Genomic DNA, 21,598 nt, shown 5'->3' with positions numbered 1-21,598 from the left:
ACGTTTGGAACACTTTTAAGCAAGTACGATGTCAGACATTGAGTGCATTCAGAGACGCAATCCTAGTGCCGGTAACTCATTGGTATAGCTCATATGAGATACACTTGGAGCTTATTTGCTAATATATACCTTCATATCATATATTAAAGTCCTCCCGACTAGACAGCGGAGGGTGTTAGCACGCCACCTATGGGATTAGGGCAGGCGCTCCAGCTCGGGTTCGAATCCGCGCGGCGGGTTAACATCGAGAGTCGGTGTGCTGCCAGCCTAGATGTGGTTTTCAGGCAGTTTCCCACAGCCAAATAGATAAATACCGGACTGGCATCTGTTACGGCGTAAAGGCAAGCGCCGGTACGGCAGTCGCAAGCGAGAGAGCAGAGAGGATTGTGAAGAGGACGCCAGCCAACTGTACGCTGAGCGACCCCTCTCCAGGACGACAACGGGGCGAAGAGAACATAAACGCCGCGCCGACCGGTAGAGGCCACTTCTAAAGTAGCACCAAGATTAGCCACTTCGAGACCAGTGACTTACGAATTGTATACAATGAAGAGATTTCTAGTTTGCATGTCGCCCTTTGCTTGCAACATTTCTGTGTTGTTGTAGAGCTAAGAACTGCCATTGTTCATTTCGTAATAAAACTCATTAATATGATTGGTTTGAACAGTTGTCTAACGATCCGAGAAAGCAGGTGTCCTGCACACTGTACGACTAGGCAGGATTCAACAGTATCCACTTACCACTTTAATTTTACGATTCGCAAAACGTTTAAAAAACGTTCGCACACTTTGACGTGGATAACAGTAGACGCACACAGTTCGGGTAAGCAGATTCCGTCCTGGGCAGTACAGCGGTGGTGACAAGATGAGCATCTGGCCACCCTCTACCACAAACAATGCCACATTGGACAGTTAACTTGCCGATGCCGAGTACGTACGGGGCAAAGGCAAAAGATAAAGAAGAAAATTACTAACCCAAAAAGTTTTATCTATCTGTAGTGAAGGCTAATCTCAAAAATACTGTGGCTTCTTTGATGCAGTTTTCGCTAAAGGACAGGAAGGTTCGACCATGTGATTTACACTGACGGACAAACGATCGCAACACCAACAACGAGTTGTGCGATATAAACGAATGTTGGTACGCTTGTTTCTACATCTTAAAGATGATGTCTACTCCAGTTTTGCGTCATTCGCATATGAAAGGCATTAGTAGCGCCACTACAATGATACAAATCAGGTTTACTTTATGTCCTCGCTGTAAGGGTCGTGAGTGTTAGTTACTTTCGAACTTACACGTGGTGAGTTGACGTTAGTCGAGAATGCCTTTAAGGCAAGAGACCATTATCAACATCTCACTTACCTTGAGGGGTTCGGGTTGGGTTGATTTGGGGGAGGAGACCAAACTGAGAGGCCATAGGTGTCATCGGATTAGGGAAGGATGGGGAAGGAACTGGACCGTGCCCTTTCAAAGGAACCTCCCGGCATTTGCCAGAAGCGATTTAGGGAAATCACGGAAAACCGAAATCAGGATGGCTGGACTCGGGATTGAACGGTCGTCCTCCCGAATGCGAGTCCAGTGTGACACCCTCTGTGCCACCTCTCACGGTACTTAGCTTGAACTAGGTAGTGTAATAAAGCTACGAAAAGCTGTATGTTCCTTCTGCGATACTGCAGGAAGACTTGTCAGGAACTTAGCCACTGTAAATGATTGCTGGCAGCTGTGGTAGCGAGAATGTTTGGTAGCAAGAAGACCGCGATCAGGACGGCTACGTGGCACTACCGTACTGGGAGACCATCGTGATCGGCATACGGCTCTGCTGGCGCATCGTAATGCATCTGCAGCGGCAATTTCAGCAGCTGTTGGGACCACGCTGACACAACGAACCGTTAGAATTCGGTTACTTCAGGGAGAGCTCCGTGCCAGACGCCCTCTAGTGTGCATTCCACTGGTCAGAAACGACAGTCATTTCTGACTTCAGTGACACCAAGCGAGAGTCAGGGTGAGGCCTGTTGAGATTTTAGCTGAAAGCAGGTTCTGCCTGGGCGCCAGTGATGGCCGTGTGTTGGTTAGGAGGCTAGTTGAGGGCTTGCAACCAATCTGTCTGTGTGGGAGACACAATGGAACTGGAGTTATAATCTAGGGTGATATTTCGTATGACAGCAGAAGCACTCTCGTGGTTATCCCATTTACCCCAATCGCAAAACTGTGCGTCAGTTCAGTGGTTTGACCTGCTGTGCATCCGTTTATGAACAGTATTCCATGGAGTGTTTTCCGACAGGATAACGCTAGATCACATAACTCTGTTGGAAGCCAACTTGCTCTACAAAGTGTCACCGTATTGTCTTGGCCTGGTCGATAACCAGATCGGTCTCCAGCGAAGCACATGTGGGATATCATCGGACGACAACTCCAGCGTCATACATAACCTGCAAGAACCGTTCCTGTATTGACCGACCAAGTGCAAGAGGCATGGAACTCTATCCCACAAACTGAAGTCTGGCACCTGTACTACTCAATACATGCACGTTTCCGTTTTGCATTGAACAGTCTGGCGGTTACACAGGTGGTTAATGTGTCAGCATTTCAAGTGCTTACTTTAACCTGTGAGTTTGCAATATTAGTTGCTTAAATACATTACCTACACAAATGTGTTCCCGAATTTTCATTGCTTTACATTGATTATTTTTAGTGTTGCGATTTGTTTCGGTCATTCTATTATCGCTACGTCAGACAAGTCGTCCGGGTGTAGATACTTAGTTCTATATGTGCGTGACTGGTGCCAGTCGCTAGTTTGGTATAAAGGCGACGTTATTCTCGTGCAGTTCTGTTGAGTAAATTTAGAGAGCTGGTATTCGAGGAAGATTGCGGTACAATTCTGCTGCTTTTATTGTATATCTCTCTTAGACATCAAGAGAGTGCAAGAGCTTAGGAAGCATACCGAGCCTCTTTCTGCTCGCTGGAATGCGAGTGGAGTAGGAAAGAAAACTGCCACTGTCGGTATGAAATACTCTCCACCAACTACTGTACAGTGTCTTGCAAATTATGTATGTAGGTGTAGGTAAAACTAGAATGAATATATAACCCTACACAGTTAAAAAAACACATGCGTTTTTTAGCGTACGACTGGTGAGGCCTGCTTGTTCAGCAGTGTTCCTCGAGCACCATCAGCGTCCCCTCGGCCGTGTAACTCACTTTGCCGCCGCAGACACTGGCTAGCAGCTTTTCATTCCAGACGTTACGCATGCAGCCGCTGTCAGCCTCGTGACGTACTGGGCGCCTTAACGAGGACAAGAGCAGTTCGGCGCCGCGACCTACGGCAAGGCAGGCTACTTCACAGGACACGCCCTGCGCAACTGTGTGTCTGGCATGCAGTATGAACAAGCAAGGTGCAACCCACTGCAGGCTGCTCCTGCTAGCGTGCTACTTTGCACCGGGATAGTTCAGGCTGCAAGTTCCCCTCAAGAATACTGCTCAACTGGCGACAAGCTCGAACTGACTTGGCGTTGATGTGTACCTCAGCATCGCTTCCCGTATCCCACTACTTCGTCCCACTCGTATTGTATACCAGCTCACGAAGTTCTCATACCTCCTCAGACGCCATCAACACTTTCGCCTCCCTCTCCAACGCCTCCCGTAAACTGGAATCCCAGCGCCCTACCGTTTCCCAAATGCCTGAGAACCCAGATCTACTGTCGCCACTCTGCCAATGTATCCCACCTTCTTCTCATCTCCAAAATCTCCACGCCTCCTTCCAGCCATAACTACCCTGTCCGTTCCACCTCATCCCAAATGAAGACTCTAATCCATCCTTTACTTGCCCAACTGAATTCCTATTCATCTCCTAGTACCCACATCGTACCTATAAGTTACTTCACACACAGACATTCCTCATACAGCATCTGATCAAAGGTATCCAGACGTTTATCAATGGACATTAATTGGGATGCTTACACAAAAATGGCTCTGAGTACCATGGGACTTAACTTCTGAAGTCTACAGTCCCCTAGAACTTAGAACAACTTAAACCTAACTAACCTAAAGACATCACACACGTCCATGCCCGAGACAGGATTCGAACCTGCGACCGGAGCGGTCACGCGGTTCCAGACTGTAGCGCTTAGAACCGCTTGGGCACTCTGGCCGGCTGATGCGTACACACTTCGTCTTTATAAGAGCTTAAACTCTGCTGGGTTACTGATAAATATCTATAAAAAAGAGGGTGACCGAGCGGTTCTAGGCGCTATAGTCTGGAACCGCGCGACCGCTACGGTCACAGGTTCGAATCCTGCTTCGGACATGGATGTGTGTGCTATCCTTAGGTTAGTTAGGTTAAAGTAGTTCCAAGTTAAAAGGGACTGATGACCTCAGAAGTTAAGTCCCATAGTGCTCAGAGCCATATAAAAAAGGATAAATATGTTGGAAGAACTGTTTCACACCTGAAGAGTGGAACACAGCTAAAATTACCCTGTATTTAAAGAAGGCAATAGGAAAGACGCGGGAAAATGTAGAGGAATAGGTTTACTAAACGTAGCATATAAAAATTATGGCAAAATTCTTAATCAGACATTACAAACTATCGCTGATGGAATAATCTCAGAAGAACAATCAGGCTTCAGAAAGGGATGTTCTTGTAATGTTTAAACATTTATAATAAGAATGAAAAATGTAGGGAATTTTGCATAAAAACGCGTTTAGCATTTACTGATTATGTCGAAAATACTGGAAGTAAAAGGTTTTCCTAAACACCTTATTAGTAACATAAAGAGTCTATATGTAAATGCAAAAATAGTAAGTTCAGATTCGATGTCAAATAAAATTTTAATAAATCAAGATGTTCGAAAAGGGTGAGCCTGTCACTCACTTCATTTAAGTTACGTACCGACGATCCAGTTATGAAGTGGAAAGATGACCTACAGTTAGAAATTAAAATAGGATCTAACATACCATTAAGTATTTTGGGAATTTGTGGTAAGGTTCTATGGGAGCAAACTGCTAGGGTCATCGGTCCCTAGACTTACACACTACGTAATCTAACTTAAACTAACTTACGCTAAGAACAACACACACACCCACTCCCGAGGTGGGACTCGAACCTCCGACCGGGGCAGACGCGCGAACCCTGACAGGACGACCAAGGCCGCGCAGCCACACCGCGCAGCTTTAAGTATTCTGTTATATGCTGATGAGCACATAACTATACAGGAAACAGAAGACTGAACCAAAACCCGATATATTGTAACTTAACTTTAGCTTCTAATAAGACAAAAATACTGGCTTTCATAGGAAAGAACCCAGTGAGATCGAAAATAATAATAAATGAGGAAATTTTAGAACGAGTATCCCACTTCAGTTATCTAGGATGTGATATTAGTTTTAACTACGACAAAAACATAGAGAAAGATTTTAATGTTACGCTATTTGCGGAACAAGTGGAAGAGCTTCGGAAAGAAAAACAGGGAATAAAACACAAAAAGAATTCTATAAAGTTTCTCTTAGGTGGTTCCCAAAGAGACAGAGTAAAAACAATATTAAAAAAAAACACTCATACGGGACCAGAGAAGCAGTTCATGAGTTATGTCAGGGGATGCAATAAAATGGATAAAATAAGGAATTAAACAATACGACCAGATTTAAAAATCTTTTCAGTTATTGACAAGACAGAAGAGAACAGAATGAAATGGAAAGGTCATGATAGAGCTACAGAAAACAGGCTGACAAAAAAGGCAATGAATTATAGGCTGACTGAAAAGAGAGAACTAGGTAGACCTCGCAAGAACTGGTGAGTACAACACCTAATCCTTGGAAGAAGATGATAGGGTCTGATGAGAGACCACACCCTAGTTTTAATATCTGGTTTACAGCCAATAACAATTTTGTTGTTTTAATTGACGCACACGATAATAACAACGAAGACACGTCAAGTGAATATCGAGGCTTTGTAAAGCTGTGTAATTTGTAAGTGCAGAAGGTCGTCCAAAGCAATCATGCGAAAGACAAGAAAATGAGTCGGCCAACAGGACGCTGTGGTCTGAGGGGACCTGTTTGCGACCGGCGGCCGGCCTTGCAGCTGGGCTGTGCACTTGGCCAGACTGTGGCGGTAGCAGCAGCAGAGGCCACGCCCAGACAACTCGCACGGGTCCAGTGGAGAGGCGGCAGCTTCTGGGAGCCGGGACGCCTTGTCCCGCTTACCCATCATGCCGCGGGCGCGCGCAGCGACCTTGCCGCCGCCTTGGGCCACTTCTGCCGCCCCGCCTCCACTGTTTGCCGTCAGGGCACGCGGAGTGCCCCGAGACCGACATCGCTGCCGCTGCTGCTGTGAAACTGCCACGCTGCCTCCGGCAGTGTAACTCCCACGCATGTCCTCTGGACTGCGCGCACCAGCGAGCTCTCTTCCAAAAATAACCTAAGTTCATTAGCACAACTTGCGGATGTTTAGTCCTTGTCCCCTTCATAGTAATTCGCTCTTCTGTCCTATGCACCTGTCCCCGTAAGTTCTCCATTTCGCCATGCAGTCCTCGAAAGCATCTTGTAGAAAGTCCTACAGCGTTCGCGAAAATTTCACTCTAATGTCATCGATGATGCGCAAACGATATCCCCCTTACGATAAAAAAAAAAAAAGACGATGCATCACTAATGAATTATCTGAATGCGGTGAAAATCGGTAGATGCGATGTACATGTACCCACAAACAAATAATCACAATTTCAGAACAAATTGGATGACTTACAAAGGGAGTGCCAGGATAGGGAAATGAAGTTCGGAGTGAGACGGCGCGTGTTTGCAGCACTACCCTATTGAGTTACAATGCCCCAGCCATAGGGCCAGGTGGCCAGCAATTCACGAGAAAAACGCTCAGAATCTTTCACTCCTACACTACACAGGGTGTTACAAAAAGGTACGGCCAAACTTTCGGGAAACATTCCTCACACACAAACAAAGAAAACATGACACGTGGACAAGTGTCCGGAAACGCTTATTTTCCATGTTAGAGCTCATTTTAGTTTCGTCAGTATATACTGTACTTCCTCGATTCACCGCCAGTTGGCCCAATTGAAGGAAGGTAATGTTGACTTCGGTGCTTCTGTTGACATGCGACTCATTGCTCTACAGTACTAGCATCAAGCACATCAGTACGTAGCATCAACAGGTTAGTGTTCATCAGTGGTTTTGCAGTCAGTGCAATGTTTACAAATGCGAAGTTGGCAGATGCCCATTTGATGTACGGATTAGCACGGGGCAATAGCCGTGGCGCGATACGTTTGTATCGAGACAGATTTCCAGAACGAAGGTGTCCCGACAAGAAGACGTTCGAAGCAATTGATCGGCGTCTTATGGAGCACGGAACATTCCAGCCTATGACTCGCGACTGGGGAAGACCTAGAACGACGAGGACACTTGCAACGGACGACGCAATTGTTCGTGCAGTTGACGATAACCCTAATGTCAGCGTCAGAGAAGTTACTGCTGTACAAGGTAATGTTGACCACGTCACTGTATGGAGAGTGCTACAGGAGAACCAGTTGTTTCCTTACCATGTACAGAGTGTGCAGGCACTATCAGCAGCTGATTGGCCTCCACGGGTACACTTCTGCGAATGGTTCATCCAACTATCTGTCAATCCTCATTTCAGTGCAAATGTTCTCTTTACGGATGAGGCTTCATTCCAACGTGATCAAATTGTAAAGTTTCACCATCAACATGAGTGGACTGACGAGAATCCGTACGCAATTGTGCAATCACGTCATCAACACAGATTTCCTGTGAATGTTTGGGCAGGCATTGTTGGTGATGTCTTGATTGGGCCCCATGTACTTCCATCTACGCTCAATGGCACACGTTATCATGATTTCATAAGGGATACTCTACCGGTGCTGCTAGAACATGTGCCTTTACAAGTACGACACAACATGTGGTTCATGCACGATGGATCTCCTGCACATTTCAGTCGAAGTGTTCGTACGCTTCTCAACAACAGCTTCGGTGAGCGATGGATTGGTAGAGGCGGACCAATTCCATGGCCTGCACGCTCTCCTGACCTCAACCCTCTTGACTTTCATTTATGGGGGCATTTGTAAGCTCGTGTCTTCGCAACTCCGGTACCAAATGTAGACACTCTTCGTCCTCGTATTTTGGACGGCTGTGATACAATACGTCATTCTCCAGGGCTGCATCAGTGCATCAGGGATTCCATGCGACGGAGGGTGGATGCTTGTATCCTCGCTAACGGCGGACATTTTGAACATTTCCTGTAACAAAGTGTTTGAAGTCACGCTGGTACGTTCTGTTGCTGTGTGTTTCCATTCCATGATTAATGTGATTTGAAGAGAAGTAATAAAATGAGCTCTAACATTGAAAGTAAGCGTGTCCACATAACATATTTTCTTTCTTTGTGTATGAGGAATGTTTCCTGAAAGTTTGGCCGTACCTTTTTGAACACCCTGTATAATACCCATGCTTCCGCTCACTGAACCGAATGGCCCGGTGGCCAGTGCAATATCATCTCCCGTTTTTCACAATATGATCCAATACGAATGGTTCGCGTCGAAACTAACTGCAAAAAAACACATCTTTAAATTTTTAATGAGGTCTGCTTTTCGTCAGATATCCTCAAAACCCGCTGCTCGTGTAAAAAATCTTCATTTATTCGATGCGCACATTGATCAAACAACTTTTGTTCAAAATGGCTCTGAGTACTATGGACTTAACATCTGAGGTCATCAGGCACCTAGAATTTAGAACTACTTAAACCTAACTAACTTAATGACATCACACACATCCATGCCCGAGGCAGGATTCAAACCTGTGACCGTGGCGGGCTCGCTGTTCCAGACTGAAGCTCCTAGAAGCGCTCGGCCACAACGGCCGGCAACTATTGTTTCGAGTGTTTTTATGACAAATATCATTCTGGCTCTTGTGTAATTTCGAAATCCAGCGAATAAACATATCATTATTCATAGTTTTCACAACATGAATATTATTCTCCCATGCACACAGTTTTCAATATACAATACGAACGAATATTTAAAGGAAATAATTTGGTTGGAAAAGTTGAAAATGTTGAGAGAACAAAAATTTTCCATTTTAACGTCATTGTATTTTTTTCAACAAGGAAATGCAAATAGATACTTCTAAAATACGAAACACGAATTGTTACCAATATTGCATCGGCCACCGCGCCATTCGTTTCAGTGAGCGGACGCATGGGTGTTATATGGTGTAGGACTGAAAGTTTCGGAGCGTTTCTCTTGTGAATGGCTGGCCATCTGGCCGTATGGCTGGGGCATTGTAACTCTATGGCGACGTGCTGCAAACACGCGCAGTCCCACTCCGAGCTTCATTTCCCTACCCTGGCACTCCCCGTATTAGTCAAGAGTAAGAGCTTCACGAAATAAGTAGATCAGTAACGCTTTGGTCCACTTCTGGCCCTCACGTTGTTTCGCTTGGCATTGATTGATACAGGTACTGGACGCCCTTCTAAGGCATTTCGTGCCAAATTCTGTCCAGTTGGCCCATCAGATCTTCATTATCTCGAGATGGCCTGAGGGCCCTGCCCATAATGCTCCAAAGATTCTAATGTGGGGAGAGATCTGGCCACCTCGCTAGTCAAGGTAGAGTTCGGCAAGCACGAAGAAGGCAAGGAGTAGAAACTCTAGCCATTTGCGGACATTTATTATCTTGCTGAAATATAACCCAGGATGGTTTGCCATGAAGGGCAACGAAAAGGGTTGTAGAATATCGTCGACGTAACGCTGTGCTGTAAAGGTTGGCAACCAAAGGCGTCATCCTGTGAAATGATGTCGCACCCCCCACCATCACTCATGGTGGTCGGATCATATGACGGGCATCAATAAGGTTGTTACGCCGCCACTGTACGAGGCGTTTCCAAATACGTCTTCGATGCTCATCGGGGCTCATTTCGAAGCGCATACGGAGCGGCATGTGGTCAACACACTGCTCTCCCGGCCGTATGTCAGTTTCCGAGACCGGAGCCGCTACTTCTCAATCAAGTAGCGCCTCAGTTTGCCTCACAAGGGCTAAGTGCACCCCGCTTCCCAAAAGCGCTCGGAAGACCGCATGGTCACCCATCCAAATGCTAGCCCAGTCCGACAGCGCTTAACTTCGGTGATCTGACGGGAACCGGTGTTACCACTGCGGCAAGGCCGTTGGCCCTGGGCTTACATTTCAAGAAGATAATGCCCGCCCGCACACTCGAAGAGTGAAGGCCGAGGCAGGGTTCATCCCAGAGTAGCACATACAACCTACGTCTTCAATTATTTGCTGCATGTATTCCTATCTCCGTCTTCTTCTACAGTTTTTACCCTCTACAGCTCCCTCTAGTACCATGGAAGTTATTCCCTGATTTCTCAACAAATGTCCTATCATCCTGTCCTTTCTCCTTGTCAATGTTTTCCACATATTCCTTTCCTCTCCGATACCGAGCAGAACCTCCTTATCCCTTACTTCATCAGTCCACCTATTTTTCAATATTCGTCTATAGCGCCACATCTCAAATGCTTCGATTTCCTCCTCTTCCTGTTTTCCCACAGTCCATGTTACACTAACATGCAATGCTGTGCTTCAAACGTACTCAGAAACTTCTTCCCCAAATTGAAACCTATCTTTGATACCAGTGGAATACTCTTGCCCAAGAATGCCCTTTTTGTCAGAGCTAGTTTGCTTTTGATGTACTCCTTAGTCCGTCCATGAAGAATTACTTTGCTGCCTAGATAGCAGAATTGCTTAACTTCAGCCGGCCGTTGTGGTCGAGCGGTTCTAGGGGCCTCAGTCTGGAACCACGCTGCTGCTACGGTCGCAGGTTCAAATCCTGCCTCAGGCACGAGTGTGTGTGATGTCCTTAGGTTAGTTAGGTTTAATTAGTTCTAAGTTCTAGGGGACTGATGACCTCAGAAGTTAAGTCCCATAGTGCTCAGAGACCCCTGTAATATTCACTGTCCGGTCTCGTTAACTATCACAAACATTCTTTCTGCCTAGTAGCGCGTACACCACGTGATGTTCACTTCATTACGTCCAGGTCACACTGGCAATAGTAAAAGCACTGATTTAAAACATGCACAGAATACATTCTTGCCCTCCTCAGACTAAATGTGATGCTACTACACAATTTCTTTCAAACCCTGCCTCTCCGCTAACAACACTAGACTGCTGCTAAAACGACTACAAGTGTCAGCAAGCTCTACACATTGTCGCAGATACTAATAAGAAATACATGTCTTCGCAGTGCAGGTGGCACGGAATTATCATAACCCGTTCACAAACGTTAATTTCATCACCTACCTATTTATATACAAACATTACACTCTCGACTAGTTCTGAATCATTCTCCGTCTCTTCTTATCTTGCGCCACTCTTTTCATCTCAGCATACCTCCTACTCTGAACGTTCTCGATTGCGATGTCGCAATAAATTCTCTTCCACAATTCTTGCCGTCTGCTGCCTGTGCTAGTTCAGGATTCACATATCTTACGTTATAGAGTGAATGTATCACAAATGTCGCGCCTTTGGGTAATGTAATACACAGGTCCTTTCTCACTGGTTTTCTGTCTATCATTTTATTTCATAGCCTGCCTGTAGCGTTAAGCTCCTTCTTCGCTGTCTTTACCTTAACCAGCGTTAATAAATTTTTTGTTAGATACATTCCAGTCATTTACCACTGTCTCTTTCCCAGTATTTATGGGGTCCCCTGGTAAATTTAATTTACTTGTTAACTTTGTAGTCTGATAGCCTACTTTCGTCACCGTCGTCATTTGACCTAGGCCTAAGATGGGGAATTTCCAAGCGCCGTCTATCTGTGTATGTTATGAAGTTCGTTTGTGTGTTATTATACGAGGGTAATCCCAAAAGTAAGGTCTCGTATTTTTTATAAGTACATATACCTGTTTATTTCTACAATGATTTACATCAGTTTATAGCTTGAACATTTAGCTATTTTTCGACTTAACCACCATTTCTGTCTATGCATTTTTGTAGACGCTGTGGCATTTTTTGTATGCCCATGTTATACCAACTCGCCGCCATGCTGTTCAGAAAGTTATGAATGTCTTCTTTCACCTCGTCGTCGGAGCTGAATCACTTTCCGGCCAAATGTTCTTTTAATCTAGGGAACACGTGATAGTCAGGAGTATAGGGTGGGTGGGTGATTACGTTCCACTGAAACTGTTGCAGGATAGCAACGGTTTACCGAGCGATGTGTGGGCGAGCGTTGTCATGGGGAATGTGTACGCCCTTGCTCAACATTCCTCTTCTCCGGTTCTGAATTGTCTGTTTGAGTTTTTTCAGAGTCTCACAGTACCTGTCAGCGTTAATTATGGTTCCAGCGATTCAGCTCCGACGATGAGGTGAAAGAAGACGTTCATAACTTTCTGAACAGCATGGCGGCGAGCTGGTATGACATGGGCATACAAAAACTGCCACAGCGTCTACAAAAATGCATCGACAGAAATGGTGATTAAGTCAAAAATAGCTAAATGTTAAAGCTGTAAACTGATTGAAACCACTGTAGAAATAAACAGGTCTATGTACTTAATAAAAAAAATAGGAGACCCTACTTTTGAGATTACCCTCGCATTTTATCCGTGTGTGCACTATATTTTCTGAGGCGGAGACTGGGGACCACCCGAACGCAGCCTTTGCCTAAAAGAACGTGGCAAACCACCCAAAACCACCTTCTGGCCGGTATACCAGTCCAATGATTGCTGATCTGCGGTCCGATTTTATCCGGAACTGGCTAACCTACCATGTCAGAAGTTGCATGCTGCACTAAGCCTTGAGCTATACGAAATGACCACTACTTTATTAGACTATCTACCTAAATTTTATATGATGAACCAATCGTCAATACCTCGGTCATTTGGCGCGTTATCTCATTCTTTCGCAATCTCTTTGTTCTGTGTTTCCAAATTCAATCAACCATCCTAAGGTCGGCCGGATGGTTTGGGAGGTGAATCTGGTCAGTTATAGAAATGTCCTCCTGATCGACATATGCGATGAGGTAACGAAAGTGTTGGAAAGTATTCTTGAGTTTCTCCCGGCGTATTTGATAATCAAAATATCCACGGGTGTACTGCCGGTCTATAGCGTCCAACGGGCACAATATTTCGGCGATCAAACATGTCGCCATCATCAGGTGAACTGACGGACTGAGCTCCTGTGAACGCGCCGGCACGGAGATCCGTACGCTATGGCTGCTCAGGGGGAACTGGGTTCGGTCGCGGCGGCGGCCGATTTAAATACCCTCCGCCCGCGGCGCGCTCCCTCCGCCGCCCGCGCCCCGCGCCACGGTAGCGCGGTGGAACAGATTGCGACGGCGTCTGAGATGACGTCGGTTTTATGGCTCTGTCCGCCGTGGTCGTCACAACTATGCGTTTGCTCGATTTACTCTGATTAACCCAATCGCTGGTTCCCAAGCCTTGCTAAGATTATAGCCACAGTCACGGTTTATGAGGTCGTCATTGGTGCGAATTTCGATGGCCTCTCTAACAACGCTGTCCCAGTATCTCGACATCCGTACCAGAATCCTCGTGCGGTCATACTCCATATCGTGATTTTCCGACAAACAATGTTCAGCGACCGCCGACTTGCTCGGATACATCAGTCGAGTGTGCCTCTGGTGTTCACGGCATCGATCCTCGACGGTACGCATCGTCTGACCAATATACGACTTGCCACATTGACACGGAATCTGGTACACGCCGGCCTTCCTCAAACCGAGGTCATCTTTGGCGCTCCCCACCAGTGCACGAGTTTTATTCGGAGGACAAAACACAGTTCCGACCCGGTGTTTCTTCAGAATGCGGGCGATTTTCCCCGAGAGTGCGCCTGTGTATGGAATAAATCCAGTGCCCACCTCCTCCCTCGTGACTTCATCCATCTCAACAGGTTGTGATGCAGTGGTTGGGCGGAGTGCACGTTGGATCTGCCACTCTGAGTATCCATTTTTTCGAAATACAGTTCTCAGATTTTCCAATTCCTGGGGTAGACACTCTGTGTCAGAGATAGTGCGCGCCCTATGTACTAGAGTTTTAAGTACCCCATTCCTCCGTGAAGGGTGGTGGCAGCTGTTATCATTTACCGTGATAAATATACCGGGGGAACGATTAATATTCCCTTGGGATCGTATGGAATTTACATCTGTTAAGCAAAATTGCAGTTTGCGACAGCTTACGTAATACAGAGATGCGTAAGAGTCGCTCCGAGATAAATGATCAGCACGCACGATTTCAAGAAATCCCCGATATCCGCGCCTTTATCGGCTGGAGATAGTGCACTCGCATACCTGGGAGCAGAGGGCGTTAGGCTGTTTACAGGCAGTCGCTTAAAGCAGCGCGGCACGCGCCACGGGCGTGACACGGTCCCCTGCGAGGCCTGAGACTCGCCCCTCTAACAGTGCGAGCCGGCAGATAAGAGCCGCTGCCCTGGCCGGCTGGGCCCACATGTTTACGGTCGCGCCTGTATCAGCCGACCGGCAGCGGCGCCGGCTGGTACCGCCGCCGGGGCATTCCCTTCTAAATGAAAAGCGCTTATCTCTGCCACTTACAAATTACTCTCAACTTTCTCAGCCGCCGTTAATTAATTTTGCTGCTCAACAAGGACCCCAACGTGCAACAGCGATGCGAGCTACATCATACATTACATTTTTCCAGATCGTGAGATTATAACACGTTTTGTGTAACGATTTGGTTTTCTTGCTGCTCAGACAGAAGCACAGAGTTCCATTCACTGTAAAGACTTACAATTTGAAAATCTTGTATGGCGCATGCTCCATAGCTTGTACGTATTTGGTAAAGTAAGACTTGTGGTACACCATACGCTGCACTCATACACTGAAGCGCCAAAGAAACGTATAGGCTTGCGTATTCAACTACATCTACATCTACATCCATACTCCGCAAGCCACCTGACGGTGTGTGGCGGAGGGTACCCTGAGTACCTGTATCAGTTCTCACTTCTGTTGCAGTCTCATACTGTTCGTGGAAAGAAGGATTGTCGGTATACTTCTGTGTGGACTCTAATCTCACTGATTTTATCCTCATGGTCTCATCGCGAGATATACGTAGGAGGGAGCAATATACTGCTTGACTCTTCGGTGAAGGTATGTTCTCGAAACTTTAACAAAAGCCCGTACCGAGCTACTGAGCGCCTGTCCTGCAGAGTCTTCCACTGGAGTTTATCTATCATCTCCGTAAGGCTTTCGCGATTCTAAATGATCCTGTAACGAAGCGCGCTGCTCTCCGTTGGATCTTCTCTATCTCTTCTATCAACCCTATCTGGTACGGATCCCACACTGCTGAGCAGTATTCAAGCAGTGGGCGAACAAGCGTACTGTAACATACTTCCTTTGTTTTCGGATTGCATTTCCTTAGGATTCTTCCAATGAATCTCAGTCTGGCATCTGCTTTACCGACGATCAACTTTATATGATCATTCCATTTTAAATCACTCCTAATGCGCACTCCCAGATAATTTATGGAATTAACTGCTTCCAGTTGCTGACCAGCTATTTTGTAGCTAAATGATAAGGGATCTATCTTTTTATGTATTCGTAGCACATTACACTTGTCTACATTGAGATTCAATTGCCATTCCCTGCACCATGCGTCAATTCGCTGCAGATCCATTGTTACAACCTCTCGATACACCACAGCATCATCTGCAAAAAGCCTAAGTGAACTTCCGATGTCATCCACAAGGTCATTTATGGATATTGTGAATAGCAACGGTCCTATGACACTCCCCTGCGGCACACCTGAAATCACTCTTACTTCGGAAGATTTCTCTCCATTGAGAATGACATGCTGCGTTCTGTTATCTAGGAACTCTTCAATCCAGTCACACAATTGGTCTGATAGTCCATATGCTCTTACTACAGCATAGGCAGAAAACGGCGCTGCGATCGTCAACGCCTTTATAAGATAAAAAGTATCTGGCGCAGTTGTTAGGTAGGTTGTTGCTGTTAAAATGGCACTAATTTAAGTGCGTTTGAACGTGGTGTTACAGTCGGCTCACGAGCAACGGCACACAACATCTCCGAGGTAGCGATGAAGCGGGTATTTTCACCGTACGATCAATTCACGAGTGAACCGTGAATATCAGGAACCTGGTAAGGCATCGAATCTCCGACATCGCTGCGGCTGGAAAAATATCCTGCAAGGACGGGACCAACGAAGGCTGAAGACAATCGTTCAACGTGACAGAAGTGCAACCCTTCCGCAAATTACTGCAGATTTCAGTGCTGGACCATCAGTAAGTGTTAGCGTGCGAATCATTCAGCGAAACGTCATCGATATAGCCTTTCAGAGTCGAAGGTCCACTCGTGCACCCTTGATGACTGCACGACATCGCCTGGGCCCGCCAGTACCGACATTAGACTTTTGATGACTGGAAACATGTTGCCTGGTCGGACGAGATTCGTTTCAGATTATATTAAGCGGTTGGACACGCGCTGGTATGGAGATAACATCATCAGCAGGGGGCTGGTGGAGGTCCTGTAAGGGTTGGGGCGTGTGTGCAGTTGGAGTGATATGGGGCCCCTGATACGGCTAGGTACGTCTCTGACAGGTGACACGTACGTAGGCATTCTGTCCCACCACCTGCATCCATTCATGTCCATTGGCGTTTCGACGGACTTGAGCAATTCAAGACAATGTGACACCCCACACGTCCAGAACTGCTACAGAGTGACTCCAGGAACACTGTACTGAGTTTAGACACTTTCGCTGGCCAGAACACCAGATATGAACGTTATTGAGTTTATCTAGGATGCCTTGCAAAGTGCTGTTCAGAAGAGATCTCCACCCCCTCTTACTCTTACAGATTTAAGGACAGCCCTGCGAGTTTCACGGTGTCAATTCCCCGCAGCACTACTTAGAGATTACTCGAGTCCATGCCACTTCGTGTTGCGACACTTCTGCGTGCTCGCTGGGACCCTAGACGGTATTAGCCAGGTATATAATTTTCTTTGGTTCTTCAGTGTATATTGGACATAGGTTGTATTACATGTAGGTTCATCTTGCTCAATGTGTCTTTCAGAACAGATAGCATTAATTTTATCTCTTCATACACTCCGTCCATAAGTTTGCTTTCTAGTGGATTTGGGCGTAAGTTAGTAGCTTTCTTCCATAAGATTGATAAACGCAGCAGATGCATATAAATAGACTTTAGTCATCAATAATATATTCTCCTTCATTATTTACAACAGCCTGCCAACACTGGGGTAACCTTTCGAATTCGCATCTGTAGAAATCACGTGATTTTGAGGCGAAAAGCTCGACATTCGGGCTACAGTTTCATCCGGAAGGGAAGTGCATTGAAGATTGCTCTATAGAGAGCGGAAGAAGGGAAATTCTGAGAGCTCAGGACCAGGTGAATAATGCGAGTACAGAATGACTTCCCAAGCGAAGTCGTGGAATAGCATCACTTCACGCTGTCTTCCTGGTTGTTGTTCTTGGATGGCGCCTGCAATAGTTATCACTTGACTGTAAATGCCAGCTGTGATGGTTACACCACGGGAAAGCAATTCGTAATAGACCACACTGACGCTGTCTTACTAGATGCATAACATTGTCTTTTGTGGATGCCCACACGTCTTTGCTCCTTTGTTTGGGCTCAGCCGTTCTTTTCTTTTCCTTCTGTTAGTGTAAAGACGCAATTTCTCGTCTCCAGTAACGGTGCAAGGGCAGGAATGGTCGGTGTTGTTCACGATCCAATTCATGACGAGCAAGCGTTGATGCACATTTAACCACCCGCTGATTAGTGTGATTTTGGCTTAGAGCATGCGGTACCAATACACCCGATTTTAGAACCTTTCCCATTGCATGCTATGTCGCATGAGTGTGGAACCATCACAGTTCGTCACATTTCCCAGTTCTCAAGCACAATGACGTGGATCATTGTGGATTAATACCTTTAAACGACCTTCGTGAAACAGTTTTCCTGAACGTGGAGACTCACTGTCAAAACGTTCCTGCTTAATAATTACAATAAATATAAGTATTTCTACACAGATACACAATGTCAAGTTCGGAATGGGTTCACAGCCCTGAGTCAGAAGCTTTTGCAGTGAAATTTTCAGTCTTCCACTAAGCGTTTGATTGTTGCGAGGAATCAATCAGATGTCATACGATGTGCATTTTGCTGCTATTCGCCACAGTCACATTGCGGACTCGTATACCACTCTGCTTTTGAAGTGCAGCTCAAGGTGTACAACAGCAAATCAGACTAAAGATCTTTAAGGGGCAGAAGAGTATGGACCGAGTTCCTCTGTCCACATTTACATGTTCACGACAAGGCGCCTAACTTTCCCTAACTTTCCCATCTATAATAATGCGTTTTCACAACTTCATTAACCAGCGAAATGAAGGTAATAACTTCTTTTTTACGGAACAATGTTATTTTTCACAAGCTGCGTTGTTGTCACGAATAAAATAGTGACCCGTAAATACAATAAGTATCCTTTCATTTACGTCTATGGTGACAAACTTTATGTAAACAGATTACCGGTTTCGGTCTATAATGACCTTCATCAGATCTGCAGCAAAAAATAGGAAACAACATAAATACGCTCACAGATTGTCTACAGCTTACAAACAATAACTAGACCATAATGAGAAGTACAACTGACATATATATGCATTTGAGCGCTTTAAGTGTGAAGAGACATATCTGTTTTATAAAATTAAAGTCCTAATGTACTGCAGCCATAGTGGCATCGTCAAATGTTAAAAGCAAAATCAGCACCAGCATCGTCAAATATATATAAATAACATCATATGCACGACTCATGTCGTCAGCAGCACTACAGTTCAAAACAGGATGCCGTACAGTAGCCATAAGATGTTTGTGTAGTAAGTTTACCAGATGTCGCTAAAGTAGGCATACACTAGTTTTCAGTTATAAATTGAGCAGCGTAAAATAAAGCGGGTATGCAATAGTTGAAGTCTGTAATGAGCTTATAGCGTATAAAAGGCATCACAGTAATAAAAAGAGATGAAATACACTCCTGGAAATGGAAAAAAGAACACATTGACACCGGTGTGTCAGACCTACCATACTTGCTCCGGACACTGCGAGAGGGCTGTACAAGCAATGATCACACGTACGGCACAGCGGACACACCAGGAACCGCGGTGTTGGCCGTCGAATGGCGCTAGCTGCGCAGCATTTGTGCACCGCCGCCGTCAGTGTCAGCCAGTTTGCCGTGGCATACGGAGCTCCATCGCACTCTTTAACACTGGTAGCATGCCGCGACAGCGTGGACGTGAACCGTATGTGCAGTTGACGGACTTTGAGCGAGGGCGTATAGTGGGCATGCGGGAGGCCGGGTGGACGTACCGCCGAATTGCTCAACACGTGGGGCGTGACCGTCGACCTGGGACCGGACCGCAGCGACGCACGAATGCACGCCAAGACCGTAGGATCCTACGCAGTGCCGTAGGGGACCGCACCGCCACTTCCCAGCAAATTAGGGACACTGTTGCTCCTGGGGTATCGGCGAGGACCATTCGCAACCGTCTCCATGAAGCTGGGCTACGGTCCCGCACACCGTTAGGCCGTCTTCCGCTCACGCCCCAACATCGTGCAGCCCGCCTCCATTGGTGTCGCGACAGGCGTGAATGGAGGGACGAATGGAGACGTGTCGTCTTAAGCGATGAGAGTCGCTTCTGCCTTGGTGCCAATGATGGTCGTATGCGTGTTTGGCGCCGTGCAGGTGAGCGCCACAATCAGGACTGCATACGACCGAGGCACACAGGGCCAACACCCGGCATCATGGTGTGGGGAGCGATCTCCTACACTGGCCGTACACCTCTGGTGATCGTCGAGGGGACACTGAATAGTGCACGGTACATCCAAACCGTCATCGAACCCATCGTTCTACCATTCCTAGACCGGCAAGGGAACTTGCTGTTCCAACAGGACAATGCACGTCCGCATGTATCCTGTGCCACCCAACGTGCTCTAGGAGGTGTAAGTCTACTACCCTGGCCAGCAAGATTTCCGGATCTGTCCCCCATTGAGCATCTTTGGGACTGGATGAAGTGTCGTCGCACGCGGTCTGCACGTCCAGCACGAACGCTGATCCAACTGAGGCGCCAGGTGGAAATGGCGTGGCAAGCCGTTCCACAGGACTACATCCAGCATCTCTACGATCGTCTCCATGGGAGAATAGCAGCCTGCATTGCTGCGAAAGGTGGATATACACTGTACTAGTGCCGACATTGTGCATGCTCTATTGCCTGTGTCTATGTGCCTGTGGTTCTGTTAGTGTGATAATGTGATGTATCTGACCCCAGGAATGTGTCAATAAAGTTTCCCCTTCCTGGGACAATGAATTCACGGTGTTCTTATTTCAATTTCCAGGAGTGTAGAACACGACAAAGGTCAGATTGTTAAAAAGAGGAAGTGTTCAAATGGCTCTGAGCACTATGGGACTTAACATCTGAGGTCATCAGTCCCCTTGAACATAGAACTACTGAAACCTAACTAACTTAAGGACATCACATACATTCATGCCAGAGGCAGGATTCGAACCTACGACCGTAGCGGCATCGCGGTTCCAGACTGAAGCGCCTACAACCGCTCGGCCACCCCAGCCGGCAGGAAGTGTTAAGAGACAGTAGTTGCCATGTGCTCAAGTGCCAATATCCTAGATAATGACGTAAGAAATAAAACCTTTGATAGTGCACAGAATAAAATAAAAAAACTATAAAACAGCCACAATGAAAGAAAACATAGAGCAGCAGATAATCAGCGCCCTCCGTTAGCGCTAACGCCAGAAATACGCACAGGCGAGAAGTGGTTGGAGGAACGTGACCGTCAGAGGGCACCTCGTACCCTGCGGCACTTATTATTTTTGTACCCGAATAACTTATATACAGGGTGTTACCAAAAGGTAAGGCCAAACTTTCAGGAAACATTCCTCATACACAAAGAAAGAAAATATGTTATGTGTACATGTGTCTGGAAACGCTTACTTTCCATGTTAGAGCTCATTTTATTTCTTCTCTTCAAATCACATTAATCATGGAATGGAAACACACAGCAACAGAACGTACCAGCGTGACTTCAAACACTTTGTTACAGGAAATGGTCAAAATATCCTCCGTTAGCGAGGATACATGCATCCACCGTCCGTCGCATGGAATCCCTGACGCGCTGATGCAGCCCTGGAGAATGGCGTATTGTATCACAGCCGTCCACAATACGAGCACGGAAAGTCTCTACATTTGGTACCGGGTTTGCGTAGACAAGATCTTTCAAATGCCCCCATAAATGAAAGTCAAGAGGGTTGAGGTCAGGAGAGCGTGCAGGCCATGGAATTGGTCCGCCTCTACCAATCCATCGCTCACCGAATCTGTTGTTGAGAAGCGTACGAACACTTCGACTGAAATGTGCAGGAGCTCCATCGTGCATGAACCACATGTTGTGTCGAACTTGTAAAGGCAAATGTTCTAGCAGTACAGGTAGAGTATCCCGTATGAAATCGTGCTAACGTGCTTCATTGAGCGTAGGTGGAAGAACATGGGGCCCAATCAAAACATCACCAACAATACCTGCCCAAACGTTCACAGAAAATCTGTGCTGATGA

At 46.4% G+C, this 21,598-nt stretch overlaps 1 protein-coding gene and 1 pseudogene across 1 annotated transcript in view; both read right to left on the bottom strand.

Annotated features, from left to right (window-relative positions):
* LOC126267973 (terminal nucleotidyltransferase 5C) overlaps positions 1 to 21,598 on the bottom strand; it is a 772,561-nt gene that overhangs the window by 189,116 nt on the left and 561,847 nt on the right. The gene's annotated exons all lie outside the window — the stretch shown is intronic.
* Positions 10,048 to 10,165, bottom strand: LOC126268285 (5S ribosomal RNA; annotated as a pseudogene).

This window comes from Schistocerca gregaria, chromosome 4 (genome assembly GCF_023897955.1).
Source record: "Schistocerca gregaria isolate iqSchGreg1 chromosome 4, iqSchGreg1.2, whole genome shotgun sequence".
NCBI lineage: Eukaryota > Metazoa > Arthropoda > Insecta > Orthoptera > Acrididae > Schistocerca > Schistocerca gregaria.
Note: the sequence above shows the minus strand (reverse complement) of the source record. Positions and strands in the feature narration are given on the sequence as shown.